The 12,684-nt window shown below is 40.8% G+C and overlaps 1 protein-coding gene across 1 annotated transcript in view; it reads right to left on the bottom strand.

The window, feature by feature from the left end:
* Positions 1-12,190, bottom strand: part of SAMD9 (sterile alpha motif domain containing 9) — a 30,932-nt gene extending 18,742 nt beyond the window's left edge. Inside the window, 1 exon segment of the mRNA XM_027540174.1 lies at positions 11,995-12,190. The gene's annotated coding sequence lies outside the window, so the exon portion shown is untranslated.
* Between the last annotated feature and the right edge of the window lie 494 nt (positions 12,191-12,684).

The raw sequence follows: 12,684 nt of genomic DNA, 5'->3' as shown, positions 1-12,684 counted from the left end.
TGAAACTGAAGGACATTATGCTAAGCGAAATAAGACAGAAAGAGAAAGACAATTACTGTATGAGCTCACTTATATGTGGAATCTAAGAAAACAACCACTTCCCCTTCAAAGTTGAACTCAGACAACAGAGGTTACCAGGTGCTGGAGTGGGGAAGGGGATGGAAAAACTGAAAGTGAGGGGAAGGAAAACCATATTCTGCACAAATTGAAACAAGAAAAGCTGGAGTAGCAATACTTTTATCAGATAAAATATACTTTAAAAGAAAGACTATAACAAATGACAAGAAATAAAGAACAGTGCATAAAGATAAATCAATACAACAAGAAGAGGTAACAATTGAAAATATAGATACACCCAACATGAAAACAAAGTGTTAGTCGCTCAGTCATGTCTGACTCTTTGCAACTCCATGGACTGTAGCCTGCCAGGGTCCTCTGTCCGTGGAATTCTCCAGGCAAGAATACTGGAGTGGGTAGCCATTCCCTTTTCCAGGGCATCTTCCTGACCCAAGGATCGAACCTGGGTCTCCTACATTGTAGGTGGATTCTTTTGTCAGAGTCACTAGAAAGCATTCCCTCTAAGATCAGGAATAAGACAAGGATGCCTACTCTTGCTACTTTTATTTAACATAGCATTGGAAATACTAGTGACGGCAATTAAACAAGAAAAAGAAACAAAAGTCATCCAAACTGGATATGAAGAAGTAAGACTGTCCTTGGAATTCTACCCACGTAACACTATGTATAGAAGATAACAACACTATGTATAGAAGATAACATAACACTATGTATGCTGCTGCTGCTGCGGCTGCTAAGTCACCTCAGTCGTGTCCGACTCTGTGCGACCCCATAGACGGCAGCCCACCAGGCTCCCCCGTCCCTGGGATTCTCCAGGCAAGAACACTGGAGTGGGTTGCCATTTCCTTCTCCAATGCAGGAAAGTGAGAAGTGAAAGTGAAGTCGCTCAGTCGTGTCCAACTCTTAGCAACCCCATGGACTGCAGCCCACCAGGCTCCTCCGTCCATGGGATTTTCCAGGCAACAGTGCTGGAGTGGGGTGCCATTGCCTTCTCCAATACTATGTATAGAAGAACCTAAAATGCCACCAAAAAAACTATTAGAACTAATAAATGAATTCAGTAAAATTGCAGGATGTAAAATTAATATACGGAAATCTGTTGTGTTTCTATATATTAACAACAGACTATCAGAAGAGAAATAAAACAATCACATTTATACTTGCATCAAAAATAATAAATGGGTAGGAATAAATCTAAGGAGGTAAAAGACCTGTACTCTGGGAACCATGTGACACTGATCCAACAAAACGGATGGAGAGATAGAGCGTGTCCATGTGCTGGAAGAATTTATGTTGTTAAAATGGCCATATGACCCAAGGCAATCAACAGATTCAATGCAATCCCTATCAAAATAGCAAAGGCATTTTTCACAGAGCTAGAACAAATAGTTCTAAAATTTGTATGGAACCATAAAAGACCCTGAAGTATTTTTCTCTAATATAGTAAGTAGGAAGAAGAAAACACAGACATTTGAATGTTTCCTACACCGAAATACATGATTTTCCCGTTGCATATGCAGATGAAATTTGCAAAAATAATTTTTCAATTCTATATACTTTACTAAAACTGTCCCTAAAATTTGGTTCTGAGCTTTTTAGCAACTAGTATTTAAAAAAGGAACTTGTTAATTGATTGTTAGTTGATTGATCAAACACATATATATTTATCAGCTGTAGGGTTAACTTTAGGGCTGGTTCGTTTTTCTAAAGGAAAAGGAAATTGAAGAGTAGGGTTTTAATCAGAACTGTATTTCCCTCACCCTCTGGTACTACCTTGTTCCTTACTTTGGAGAAAATCAGACATGAACCCAAGATTTCTATCAGGAAAGAGGAAGGCTGTTATAATTTCAAGTAGTTTGTCTTCCTGTAGTCTGTCTACAACTCGAGCACTATTTCTGTCTCTGTCTGTTTATAATACATATCATCTGACACTAATATCTGAAGATTTATCAGGGAGTTTTATTTTCTGGCAACTCCTTAGAGTAGATTTGTAGAAAGTACATTTTTAAAATTTCATTATATGTTCTTTTTGAAGATGCTGCTAATGCCATGGGGGAGTTAATCAATAAAAATACCTCTAAAGGAAAAGTGCCTTTAGTTTTCAACTGCATCTTTTATGGAATGTTGTGACTCCTTTTCAATTAATATAAAGCACACAGTGTCACAACAGTGAACAGTCTAGGCTAAAAAAAATTAGGCTTAAAATATTATTTTTTGGAATATATTTCAATTTTCTAATTGAGAAGTAGATTCCTTCCTACTCAATAAAATGATGCTATAGATAGTAATAATACTGTTAATAAGCCCAATAAATATTGTACTCACCCAGATTTTTCTTGCAAAGTTCTTCTACATAAATGACAGGAAAAACATGTATTTCGGTGTAGGAGGCATTCAAATGTCTGTGTTTTCTTCTTACTGCTAGGTTACAGAAAAATACTTTTTTTTTCTAGTCAGGTTTTTTTGCACTTTTCTCCTCTGCTTCCACTTCAGTCTGAGCTCTTATTGGCTCAGAAATGGCAGTATTTCTCAGTATGGGTGTGCCGAAACTGGAAGGTGGGGAGAAGGAAGTCTGCAGATTTGATTTCAGTTTCGTTTCTTGAGATCTGCAGTTACTGTGACTTTTTTCTCTCTCTGAAAGGAGTCCTTCAGTAAACCATTACTCATCCACCTTTCTGGTGTGTGTGGTTAGAATTCAAAGGTTAAAATCTACTCTTTGCTTGAGACTTTTGAGGGCTGCCAAGAGCCCAGAGCTTGAGTAGGACTTTAAGCTGGCATTTCACTGGTTTTCTTGGGTGCACTATCCACCTGTCTCTGTTTTCCCAAAGAGAATGTAAAGGAGTGGCTTCCACGGCCTTTTTGGAGCTCCTAGGGACTTCCCAGGTGGTACTAGTGGTAAAGAACCCACCTACAAAGCAGGAGACAAGAGATGTGGTTAGATCCCTAAGTGGAGAAGATCCCTTGGAGGAGGAAATGGCAGCCCACTCCAGTATTCTTGCCTGGAGAAGCTCATGGACAGAAGAGCCTGGTCAGTTACAGTCCATGGAGTCGCAAAGAGCTGGACGTGAATAAGCGACTCAGCATGTTCATGTTCACATGAATGCCAAAGTCCTCCAGGTTAGTTCTGCAGAGCGGACCAGGGTAGGGCAGGGCCCCCAGTGGCCACCCTGCTGGGATTCATCTTTTCTAACGTCTGACTCAGTGACAGGCACAGAACTGCCTGAGAGTGGCAAAGATAGTTAGCCTTTAAAAAATTAAAAGCAAGTGGCACGGCTTTCTTGGAGGCTCAGTGGTAAAGAATCCACCTGTCAATGCAGGAGACACAGTTTTGACCCCTGGTCTGGGAAGATTCCCCACACTGCAGAGCAACTAAGCCCGTGAGCTACAACTACTGAGCCCACATTCTGCAACCGCTGAAGCCCGCGTGCCCCAGAGCCTGCGCTCCGCAACAAGAGAGGCCACCACAATGAGAAGCCGGAGAGCCTCAACTAGAGAGAGTAGCCCCGGCTCATGGTGACTAGAGAACAGGTGCACAGCAATGAAGACCCAGTGTAACCAAAGACAAATAAAAATTCTAAAAAGCAAAAAAAAAAAAAAAAAAAAAATTAATAGCAAGTGTTAACATGTATTATGTGAACTCAATTAGCTCTTGGCTTCCACAGACTGGCTTCATATGTTTTTTAAGCATTTATTGGGCATAATGTATGTACGGACACTGTTGTGCTTTCTACCACTTATTTCCTCTTCACCACAATCCTCTGAGGTAGATGCTATTATTATTTCCATTTTACAGCCGAAGAAACTGAGGCACAAACTGTTACATAATCTCTCTCTCCCCTCTTGCCTCCCTCCTCCTTTCTCTCCAATATGTGCTACTGGTTTTGCTTCTCTAGAGAACCTTGCCTAACACAAAGAGGTTGCAAAAATTAACTGACGCTCTGCTCTCCATACTCAGTTTTATTCCCCTGGCTTGTCTCATTGCTCAGATTCCCTGTGAGGCCAGGTTTCAGTTCTTCAGCAATCCTTCTCATCTATCCTGTGTCTCTCTCCTCATGCTGCCTCTCTGACTACCCAGACAGTGCTTCTCCAATTCTTTATTAGACTGTTTCCCCCTTAAGGAGGAGGATTTCAAAATAGTTGTCCTCACCCTTGAAATTGTACTATTACAGATATACTGCATGAATGTATGTATATCTGTGCCCTATACATAAACAAGGGCATCAAAGGTCATCAGGGAACTGCAAATTCAAACAATGAAATACACACCTATTAGAATGGCTGAAATCCGCTAACACCACCAAAGGCTAGTGAGGATGTTAGAGCAATAGGAACTCTCGTTTATTGCTGGTGGGAATGCAAAATGGTGCAGCCATTTTGGAAGACAGCTTAATGGTCTCTTACAAAACTAAACCTTCCTTTACCATATGATCCAGCAATAACATTCCTTGGTATTTGCCCAGAGGAGTTGAAAACTTGTGTCTACAAAAACACCTGTACACAAAAGCTTATAGCAGCTTTGTGTATAAATGCCAAAGCTTGGAAGCAACCAAGATATCCTTTAGTATGGTGAATGGATAAATAAACTGGTACAACCAGACAATGGAATCTTCATTCAGTGCTGAAAAGAAGTGAGCTGTCAAGCAATAAAAAGATATGAAGGAAACTTAAATGCATATTACTTAGTGAAAGTAGTTAATCTGAGCAGGCTACATACTATATGATTCCAACTATATTGTATTCTGGAAAAGGCAAAACTTTGGAGACAGCAAAAAGATCAGTGTTTGCCAGGAGTTTGGGAGGAGTGAGGAATAAATTGGTGGAGCATAGGGGATTTTTATGACAACTAAATTATTCTATATGACACTATAATGGTTGATATATGCCATTACATACGTATTTGCCAAAACCCATGGAAGATACAACAGCAAGACTGAACCATAAGCTGAACTACGGAGTGTGGGTGATGATGTGTTAATGTAAGTTCATCAATTGTAACAAATGGGCTACCCCGGTGAGGGATGGTGATAGTGGGGGACGTTGTATCAATATATATGTGAGGGCAGAGGGTAGTTGGGAAATCTCTGTATCTTCTCAATTTTGCTATGAACCAAAAACTGCTCTAAAAATGTGGTCTATTTTAAAGAAAGGCCTGATTTTTTTTAAATTAATTTCTTTTTTTTTTTGCTTCTAAGAAGCAGTTTTTACTCCTTGGAGGTAAGTTGAGAATGCATGACCTAGATGTGCATGTACTGTTTGCCTGGATTCCTCCTTACTTCACCCACCCTGTTGGTTCAGTCCTGCTATTGCATATGAATTTCTTGGGCCAACTGTTTCCTCAAGCAGTCCTGTAGAAAACGGAACCAGTTATGTCTGTCCACCTGAGGGGGTAGACTCTGCCAGTGAATTCTGATGTTTTCCAGCTCCTCCTCTTCTTCTGAGCTTTAAGATCTCAGTCTGGTTCTTCAACCATCAGCCCTTTCCTGCTGGGAGTCAGCCTCTGAATAATTCTGGGATGTGACCTGTCTCACTGGTGGTCATGATCTATATTTGAGAGGAATTCTTTGCTATAGATTGGGGGAAGTTCCTTCTCCCTTCCAGGCCTTCTTTTAAACTCTGTTGGAGTGAGATTTTGTTATCTTTAAAAAATTATTTCAATAATTCAAAGACTGAGGATCCCTTTAAGAGTGTTCAAAGTTAAGCTCCCTGGATACTATCTGATCAGGGTTTCTCTTTTAACTCATTTGGGGTGCTTATGCACTAATAAAATTATTATAATTGAGCAAGCACAGAAAAATTGGTCATGATCTAGAAATGCTCTATAGAATAGCTCATGCTTTAATTCCATGCTCTTGTTTTTATATAAAATTTCTCTTAGGAACAAAACCTCCAAAAGTTTTACATTTGATCATGTTCCTCTTTCTCTCAGATGAAGGAAGTATTACAATACCGAGAAGCCTCTTAGCTCATGAGACAGGATTTTTGCAAGCATCCAGAATACATTACCCTTGTTGTCACTGATTCAGAGTAATTAGGACTGAGAGTCATTTGGGGGTGGGGAGTGTTTTTTGTTATTGTTTAAAAAGTTTTAGGGCTTCCCTTGTGGCTCAGTTGGTAAAGAATCAGCCTGCAGTGCAGGAGACCTGGGTTCAATCCTTGGGTTGGGAAGATCCCCTGGAGAGGGGAACAGTTACTCACTCTAGTATTCTGGCCTGGAGAATTCCATGGACTAAGCAAGAGAGTTCCAGAAAAACATCTACTTCTGCTTTATTGACTATGCCAAAGCCTTTGATTGTGTGGATCACAATAAACTGTGGAAAATTCTGAAAGAGATGGGAATACCAGACCACCTGACCTGCCTCTTGAGAAACCTATATGCAGGTCAGGAAGCAACAGTTAGAACTGGACATGAAACAACAGACTGGTTCCAAATAGGAAAAGGAGTACGTCAAGGCTGTATGTTGTCACACTGCTGATTTAACTTGTATGCAGAGTACATCATGAGAAACGCTGGGCTGGAAGAAGCACAAGCTGGAATCAAGATTGCTGGGAGAAATATCAATAACCTCAGATATGCAGATGACACCATCCTTATGGAAGAAAGTGAAGAGGAACTAAAAAGCCTCTTGATGAAAGTGAAAGAGGAGAGTGAAAAAGTTGGCTTAAAGCTCAACACTCAGAAAACTAAGATCATGGCATCTGGTCCCATCACTTCATGGGACATAGATGGGGAAACAGTGGAAACAGTGTCAGACTTTATTTTTGGGGGCTCCAAAATCACTGCAGATGGTGACTGTAGCCATGAAATTAAAAGACGCTTACTCCTTGGAAGGAAAGTTATGACCAACCTAGATAGCATATTCAAAAGCAGAGACATTACTTTGCCAACAAAGGTCCATCTAGTCAAAGCTATGGTTTTTCCTGTGGTCATGTATGGATGTGAGAGTTGGATTGTGAAGAAAGCTGAGTGCTAAAGAATTGATGCTTTTGAACTGTGGTGTTGAAGAAGACTCTTGAGAGTCCCTTGGACTGCAAGGAGATCCAACCAGTCCATTCTGAGGGAGATCAGCCCTGGGATTTCTTTGGAAGGAATGATGCTAAAGCTGAAGCTCCAGTACTTTGGCCACCTCATGCGAAGAGTTGACTCATTGGCAAAGACTCTGATGCTGGGAGGGATTGGGGGCAGGAGGAGAAGGGGACGACAGAGGATGAGATGGCTGGATGGCATCACCGACTCAATGGACGTGAGTTTGGGTGAACTCCGGGAGTTGGTGATGGACAGGGAGGCCTGGCGTGCTGCGATTCATGGAGTCACAAAGAGTCAGACACGACTGAGCGACTGAACTGAACTGAAAAACTTTTAAAAACATATATTCGTTTGTTCTTGGCCGTGCTGAGTCTTTGCTGCGGCGCGTGGGCTTTCTTAGTCGTGGTGCGCAGGTTTCTCACTGCGTGGCTTCTCTTGTTGGGAGCATGGTCTCTAGGGCACGAGGGCCTAGCAGCTGTGTCTCGCCGGCTCTAGAGTGTGGGCTCAGTAGTTGCGGCGCACGGGCTTAGTTACCCCACGGCATGTGGAGTCTCCCTGGACCAGGGATCAAACCCGTGTTCCCTGCATTGGCAGGTAGATTCTTAACCACTGGACCACCAGGGAAGTCCTAGTATTTTTAAGACAGTAATATTTATAGTATATTTTTCTAATTAAAAGACTAATATGTGTCCAATTAAAAAATCAGAAACATCTAGGAAAAAAAAGATCTACCTGACTTCTATCCCTTGTTCACAGTTATTAACATTTTGGGTATACAAGCTCACTCTTTTATAATCTCTCAGCAAAATATTTGCCAACAGAAGCATGTCATAATATTTTGTTCTCCCACTCATCAAACTATAGCTTCTGTTTCCTCACATCATGAACTAGAGTTTCACAGCACAATTTCTTTGGAAAATTTTAAATACAGAGTCAACAGGACAGCATAATGAAAACGGTATCCGTCACTCAGCTTCAGAGCGATTGACTTTCTGCTGTTTTCTCTCTCTTTTTTTACATTCAGTTACTCTTATTTCAGCTATACTTGGTGAGTGAAGTTGCTCAGTCGTGTCTGACTCTTTGCGACCCCGTGGACTGTAGCCCACCAGGCTCCTCCGTCCATGGGATTCTCCAGGCAAGAATACTGGAGTGGGTTGCCATTTGCCCTGAGATAAAACTGGAGTGCACATATATTAAATGTAAAATTTTAACAAACCACCCCAATCTAGACACAGAACATTTCTGTCACCCCCTGTCCCTTCTCAGTCACTACTAACCCCCTCCAGAGTAAACCAGTCTTAGGTGGCGCTAGTGGTAAAGAACCCTCTTGCCAATGCAGAAGATATAAGAGACATGGGTTTGATCCCTGGGTCGGGAAGATCCCCTGGAGGAGGGCATGGCAACCCACTCTAGTTCTCTTGCCTGGAGAGTCCCATGGGCAGAGGAGCCTGGAAGGCTACAGTCCACAGGTCACAGAGTCAGACACTACTGAAGTGACTTGGCACACTCACACACACACACACACACACACAGAGATTAGCTTAACCTTATCTGAGAATTGAAATACTAGAATCATATAGAATATACTCCTCTGTGACTGGCTTCTTTATTCAGTATAATGTCATTGAGATTGGTCTGAATGTTGCCTGCCTCCATAGCTTCTTTCTTTTTATTGTTGAATAGTATTCTGTTTTATTAAAATGCCACATTTGTTTATCCAATTTTCTTTTAATAGACATTTGAGCTATTTCCATTTTTGGCAGTCACGCAGAAAGCTGCTATGACTATTTCTGCACAAGTCTTATGCAGACATGTATGTTCACTTCTCTTAGGTAAACAGCCCTGGCAAGGAATTGCTCGATCAAATATCAATAGCTGCGTGTTTAACTTTTTAAGAAACTGTCAAGCCTTCATCCAAACTCGTACCAGAAGCAATACTCTTCAAGGCATGGTGAGTCTTCACATCAGATCCCTCTCTCAGTCAAAGTGAAATCAGGAACTGGTGTAATCTCACCTGGTAAGTTTAGGAATAAAGAAATAATGATACTCAGCATATCTGTATCAAGAGTCTGAGACTGCCAAATATCACAATTTTACCCTACCACATCTGTGAGTAAAAAGTGTTTTAGTTTAACTGGTACCCAAACTATATGTACCCAACTATATATAACTGCCTAATATGTTCTCACTGTCTTGCTGCTGCTGCTGCTGCTATTGCTAAGTCGCTTCAGTCGTGTCCGACTCTGTGTGACCCCATAGATGGCAGCCCACCAGCCTCGCCATCCGTGGGATTCTCCAGGCAAGAACACTGGAGTGGGTTGCCATTTCCTTCTCCAATGTGTGAAAGTGAAGTCGCTCAATTGTGTCTGACTCTTTGCGACCCCATGGACTGCAGCCTACCAGGCTCCTAGGTCCATGGGGTTTTCCAGGCAAGAGTACTGGAGTGGGGTGCCATCGCCTTCTCCATCTCACTGTCTTAGGAAGGGTCAAATGTGACACTCAATGTTTATATTTTTACAATAGCTACAAGAAGCATCATTTCAGAACTTATAAGATGAGCCAGCAAAGTCAATCTGCTTTATATATATTGAGTGGACAGATGGAAAGTTAATACAAGTAGTTGAAAGAACAAAATAAAATGACATTATGGATATTATGTCCTACCAGGCAGCTCTTGCTCCTTTGCACACCATGAATATCTTTTAAATAATAGGAGACCATGTGGATATTTCCTATTAACTCTTTATTTCTTACTAATTTCTTCTTTGTGGATGGACTTATAAATTGTGTGCTTGTGTGCCATGACTCATTTGAATGCCGCTTTCCATCTTTCTAAGACTGTAAGAACAAAATTAATCTTCCCATGGCTATTTATATCCAATGCATGTGTTCAGTCTTTTGGACACATGAGGCTCCTTGAAGAGTCGACCGCATTTAGGAACTGGCTTATATCCTATGAGCAATAGATAATCATTGCCAACTGTCCACTGGAAATGCCCCGTTTTCCCACAGAGACTAGGTATGTTTGGACAACATACCTAGTTGTTGGAATAGAGACTGTTCCACATATTGTTAAAAAAAAAAAAAAAAAGAATGGTTAAACTCAGAGCGCACAGGTACACTTTATTTACTCAAGAGGCTTCCCTGGTGGCTCAGATGGTAAAGCATCTGCCTGTGATGCAGGAGACTCGGGTTCAATCCCTGGGTTGGGAAGATCCCCTGGAGAAGGAAATGGCAACCCACTCCAGTACTCTTGCCTGGAAAATTCCATGGACTGAAGAGCCTGGTAGGCTACAGTCCATGGGGTCGCAAAGAGTCGGACACGACTGAGAGACTTCACTTCACTCAGCTTTAAGCAGAGACCTCTGATGTCTCTTAAAAAATACCTCCCTGGCGGTCCGGTGGTTAGAACTCTGCACTTTCACTGGTGGGGTCTGGGTTCTATCCCTGGTCAGGGAGCTAAGATCTCCAAAGCTGCACGGTGCAGCCAAAAAAATTTTTTCTTCCCCTTTGTTCCATGTCTCTTTTTGGTAACTTAAAATACTATTCACATGATTTAAAATCCCACATTGGGTGTGCATTTCTTATCATAGTTATTTCCACACTAATATACCAGTTATTCCTTCAGAGTGATATCAAACTGACTGTAAGTTTTTGTCTAATCCAGTCTGTGTTTATTTAGTCAAGTGTTTTGAGGAAATATTGAGAGTATTGTTAATGCTGGGAAATAGAATGATTGTTTGCTAAAGAATTTGCTGATCCAAATAGTCTGTATTTACCTATCCTTCAGAGGTATTGTGATGTGGTTTCACAGTGATTAGTAGAAGCCAACCATGTTTAAAGATATTCTGGCTCTTAGATAGCTCATGCATATTTGGTATTCAGGAATGATATTTATTTTTTCAAATAAAAATGAAAAAATAAAACATTCAAATGGTTTGAAGAAACATTCTGGGGTATAATTTTTTTTTCAATTTATATTTAACTTAGGTATGAGTAATGAACTAAAAAAAAAAAAAAAAACAACTATCTATCCAGTTGTTCACTTCCTTGTTTCCAGTGTGATAATTAGTTTTCCAACTATTGGAAAAATATTGTTTCTACTTGAAATCATATAAACTGATGTACCTATAACATATCTAAATGTGAAGGTGAGTATTGGAAAAGGGGTAAACAATAGGGTTTGAGAAAACTAAGGTTATATGTTTAGGAGAAGGAGATTGAAATAGACTATTAGTGAATAAAGGACTTTAAACAAAGACTGAAATGGAGTGATAAAGATAGTAACTTAAATTCAAGAAGGTCTTGGCAAACTTGGTAAAACACACCCATCTTAGATCAACAAAGCAATATCCATTTAGTGCTTAACAAAAATAAATTGCCTTCATGACTGAATAAACAAAATGTGGTATATTCATACAATGGAATTTATGTGACAATAAAGAAATGAAATCATGATAACGTAACATGGATGAACCTCAAAAACATTATGCAAAACGAAAGGAGCCATTTACAAATGAACATACATTGTGTGATTCCAGTTATATGAAATGTCCAAAATGGGCAAATCCGTAGAGACAGAGAATAGATTGGTGGTTGCCAAGGGCTAGAGGATAGGGGAAATGGTGACTGACTGCTAACGGGTACAGGATTTTTAAGGGTGTGATGAGAATGTTCTAAAACTGTGCACAACTCTATGGATATACCAAAAACCACTGACCTGTATAACTTAAAAAGAATTTTATAGTATGTGAATGATCTCATTCTAATAAGAGCCTACTAAGTGCCAGATATGTATCAGTAACTTATACTATTCAATTTAATCCTTACCAGATGCTTGCAAACAAAGTTTATTCTCACTTAACAAATGAGAAGACAGAGTTCTAACTCACCTGGGTCACTCGCTCAGTGGAGGACTGGCACTGCTGGGCTTGCATGCTAAGCCTGTCTTCTAAGGACAAGCCTTTTCCATTGGCTGTCCTGCTTCACCCTGTTTCCAGAGTTTTCTACTTTAGATCCTCGGTGAGCTCAACTCAGGGGGTCTCTGCATTGTCCTCTGCTCTTTTAACTGCTCTGGCTGTTCCAGCCAGACAGACCTTACTCTGGAGATGCTCCTATCATTCTCCGCAGACCTGCCCTGCCCAGGCCTGAGGCACTATCTTCTCTTAGCCAGTGTCTCACAGTAAGCTCCTCTGGGTGCCCCCAAAGACTGTAAAGAAAAGTTCTAGGTTTTCTCTCCTGTTTGAGCCAATGATTATAGCATTTGCCTCTGGCCCAGAACACTACAAGAAACAGCCCATGAAGGATTTCCTGCTTACAGGCTATTACTTGCCCGGAGAACCGTGTATGCGCACACTGGCATGTGTATATGTGTCTGTAATGTGGGGATGGTGGGAGTGATCTTTTTTTTTTTTCATCACCTAACAGGGAGACAGGCTCTTTCTTGCTTTCTCCTTCATTGTTTGAATTCTCCCAGGAATTCTATCCAGGGAGATGGGATAGAGTGACTGACATCTGTTCTTCCCAAGCCAGTTTTTTTTTTTTTTTTTTAATTCTTTGAGTTATCTCAAAGCTTCCCCCAT

This window comes from Bos indicus x Bos taurus, chromosome 4 (genome assembly GCF_003369695.1).
Source record: "Bos indicus x Bos taurus breed Angus x Brahman F1 hybrid chromosome 4, Bos_hybrid_MaternalHap_v2.0, whole genome shotgun sequence".
NCBI classification, from domain to species: Eukaryota; Metazoa; Chordata; class Mammalia; order Artiodactyla; family Bovidae; genus Bos; species Bos indicus x Bos taurus.
Note: the sequence above shows the minus strand (reverse complement) of the source record. Positions and strands in the feature narration are given on the sequence as shown.